Below are 4,093 nucleotides of genomic sequence, written 5' to 3'. Positions count from 1 at the left end.
CCACCCCCCTCCAGGTGTCGCCCATCTTCCCCATTGTATTTATACCTGTGTTCTCTGTTTGTCTGTTGCCAGTTTGTTTTGTTTCGTCAAAACTACCAGCGGTTTTCCCCTTGCGCCTGTCTTTCTCAAGTTCCTGTTTTCCCGGTATTGACCATTCTGCCTGCTCTGACGCTGAGACTGCCTGCCGTTCTGTACCTTTTGGACTCTGATCTGGGTTACTGACTTCTGCCTGCCCCCTGTTTTTGTAATAAACTTTTGTTACTTCGACAATGTCTGCATCTGGGGCTTCTCCTGAAACGTGATACTCTAGCTTAAACAGACAGATTTTTATGGGGATTTTTGAATTATGTTAATTAGACTTATCCTGAAGCCACAGCGCTCTCTTCACAATATCTATTTCCTTTTGTGGGAGCATTGTAACATGTTGATTGGGATGTTTGACCTGGTTTGACGTACATTGTAAAATAAAGAAACTTTTCTGCATGGTTTTTTATTTCTGCATGACAAAAAAATCAACAAGGAAATTAGCTCTTTATCAATGGGGGTCAATGGGGAAGATGGATCGTTTTCCACAAAGGTGGGCGTGGTCTAGGGAATGCCTTAACCGTGGTATATTGGCCATATACCACACCCACACATACCTTATTGCTTAATTATAGTATTTGTTGAGTTCTAATGAATGGTAAGAAAACCTTCCTATCCCATGACAAATGATACTGTTTTGATAGAGCTATTTAGTTTTGTGACAGGTATTAAGTTAGGACGGTGTAGTTTTGTCAAACACACTTCAGTTTAGTGGGTCTACATACAGTTTTTTGACAAAAGTGGTAGAGCAATAGAGAAATGAATATAATTGCAACACAAAACAAGAAACAACTGCACTAAACATGTATGATGAATTTAAAACAGTGCTAAACATGTATGAGGCTTGAAAGTAGTTTATTGGGCAATCAAAATACTACACGTCACCCATATAGAATTACACCATTTATTCACTTCATTTATCCAGTAACCAATCAATCATGTTTCAAGACAAAGTATGTTTATGCATAAAATGTACACTTCTTTCAGAAACACTAAACTAGTGCTACTCAGTATTTGAAGGACAGGCTTTTGTAATATAATTTTGTTAAATGTTTTGTTAATCAGTGATTGTTTGATTGATTGACTGATATAGTAGTCTTATTGATGATGTCACAGTTAGCTGATGGTTAATTCCATAAGGAGACTGGAGAGGATCTCCGACGGCCCCATGCTGGTCGCTTCTCACCCAAATATGCGAAACAATTTAAAAAGCGTAGAAATAAATGCTTCATCTTCAGCCACTGAGGAAGAGAGATTTTCCATTTTAGCAAATCATTTCAAATAAAAACCAGACCACTCAAACACTTACACACGTAAAGTAGTATAATTATTGTTCACTTTACAAAAAGTTGTTTTCACTTTTCACCAAGTCTAATCACATGACATTACTGGTAAAGTCTTTGATCTCATCCAGCTGCAAAAACGGAATAATGCACAGCAGCATTTTACATCAGAACACTCAACATTAGATATTGTAGTTGAGAGGTAAGGAGTGCCAATTTGACTTAGGGCATGATTAGGTGCTATGACAGTACAATACAATATAATATTTTAAAATACATGCCAAAACTTTCCAATTGTATTTCCAACTAAATTCCAATATTCACCCTACTTGTATTTTTAAAGAACATTTTTCCAAATACTTGCTTCGAAATGTATTTGAAATTAATAGAAATAAAAATAAATAGTATTTGAACCCGGATTTGGTACTTTTTTCACACACATACGCACACGCACACACACACACTAGACGTACCTTCCCTGGGGACAGCTTCATTGAGTGTACTTGCTGCTGACAGGACACTCACAAGAGCGAACAGCAGTATCAAAATCTGGATCGTCATCCTTTATTAAAGCACAGATAGCACAACAGGTCAAAACACACACAGGGTCCTCTTTCTCTGCCAGAGCACAGAGAGCACACCAGGTTAACAAAAATGCACAGTCTGCTGTGACAGGGATGGACCGAGTAGTGTCCAGCTGTATACAGCTTTCACATTTGAGAAAAGAAGTGGCTCAGTGAAAGCAAACTTACCTCTGAGTTGGAAGATTCTGGTTGATGCTGGTTGTCTGCTGATGTCTTCTGGACCTCAGTAGTAGAGTAGTGGAGTGTCTCTCTGTCATCTACATCCCTGTCTTATACTCTCTCTGCAGATACCTGCCCCGTCCTGCCACACCTCTCACAGTCAAAACACAAACCAGTTTACATCACAGCCATGTCAATAATCTCTGTCATGAACCCCCTTGAGGGTTTTTCACCCCCTGAAAAAAGAATGTGTACGCTTGTTTTAGGTTTTTTTCAATTGGTTTTGCACATGCACTCAAAACAATCATGATATCCTCTATACAATAGTTTGTCATTTGTCATTGTTCACACACTAACAGCAAATGCTGAAAGTTTTTCTACAAATTACACAAAAGATTAGACACAACTCTATAAACATAAATCAAACATCTACTATGTAAAGAATGTGAAACTTAACAAAATATTTTGTTCACGGTCCATAATATCGATTATTCTCATAACGCTATATCTCTACCACCAACATGTCAACGCTTTGCATGTGATCGACGAGGATGTTTTTAGTTAGGGTTTCTTGAGCAATGATGTGACTAATGGTAAGATGACCTTATTTATTAATTTCTAAAATGTTCTATAAGCAAGAATCCACTTGGACTTTATGGGGTATTTTGTGTAGATCAGTGACACAAAATCTCAATTGAATTTATTTACATTTCAGGCTGTAACAATAAAATGTTGAAAAAGTAAAGGGGTGTGAATGCTTCCTGAAGGCACTGTATCTAAGTTTTCAGGGGGTGTTAGTTAATATAGCAAAATACATATTCTCATTAGATGACAAATGGTACTGTTCTGGTAGTAATATACATTTGAGACAGGTTTTGTAAGTTCTGATGGTGTTAGTGCATTTTGCAAAATAAATGTGTTGTCTTTGGCAAACACACATCAGTTTAGTGGGCTGCATCAACTGTTTTGCAAAAGTGAACCCTGATTCCAGAAAAGTGTTCAAGCAATAGTAACAAACTATAATATATTTGTTGCCATAATGTAATGAATGGTGAGACTACTTTGTCATTAGATAACAAATTCCACTGTTGAGATACATGTATGTATTTTAAGTTGAAGCACCAATCATAAATGTCATCTCAGGCCTACAGCGTGTTCTCGGCTAAGATAAACCAATAACATCTGTACTTAGGTAACACATTCTTGAAGGGATAGTCAATATGCGGACGTCGGTAAGGGCCTGGAGACGTCCTGGTAGAGAATACACTGTAGGGCTAACATCACCGTCATGTGAGGCCTACAGTGTGTTGTATGCTAAGCTATTGCCGATAACAATTTTGAGGGTTTTAGTTAATTCAAATACATTTTCTAATTATACTGTTTTTATAGTTATTTAAAAGGACATATATGTAATAATGGGTAACGGACAAGGAAACCCTTCACCAATCACCATAGTATTATTTTTCAGTCTATTATAAACATTTGACAAATATGAATTTTAATCTAACGGTTTGAAAAGTACTTTTAAAACTAGAATAAATAACTTTTTGGGCGACATAACCAAATTCACATAGAAATGTGAGTTATAGGTATTTTATTTTAATTGAAAACAAGTTTCAGAAGCGGTAGATCTGTTCTATGTGTGCTATTGTCACGATCGTCGGGAACAGAGGACCAATGCGCAGCGTTGAAGGCGAACATACTTTTTATTTAATGATTACACAAACAAAACAACAAACGATAACGTGACGTCCTCGGTCTAACACAAACCACACTGGAACAAGATCCCACATACTGTGGAAAAACAGACTGTTTAAATATGGTTCCCAATCAGAGACAACCAGCAACAGCTGACACTCGTTGCCTCTGATTGAGAACCACTCTGGCCAACATAGAAACACAATAACTAGAACACCCTAGAAACACAAAACACAAAGAACACTCACACCCTGGCTCAACATACAAGCGTCCCCCAGAGCCAGG

General features: G+C 37.4%; 1 long non-coding RNA gene across 1 annotated transcript; it reads right to left on the bottom strand.

Moving 5' to 3' along the window:
- Positions 1 to 922: 922 nt before the first annotated feature.
- LOC121537377 lies at positions 923 to 2,221 on the bottom strand. Its single transcript, XR_005995056.1, has 3 exons — positions 2,120 to 2,221; positions 1,841 to 1,929; positions 923 to 1,325 (listed from the first exon to the last, which is right to left on the bottom strand). It is a non-coding gene; the product is annotated as an uncharacterized LOC121537377 (long non-coding RNA).
- Positions 2,222 to 4,093: the final 1,872 nt, after the last annotated feature.

Source organism: Coregonus clupeaformis, chromosome 24 (genome assembly GCF_020615455.1).
Source record: "Coregonus clupeaformis isolate EN_2021a chromosome 24, ASM2061545v1, whole genome shotgun sequence".
In the NCBI taxonomy this organism is placed as follows: Eukaryota; Metazoa; Chordata; class Actinopteri; order Salmoniformes; family Salmonidae; genus Coregonus; species Coregonus clupeaformis.
Note: the sequence above shows the minus strand (reverse complement) of the source record. Positions and strands in the feature narration are given on the sequence as shown.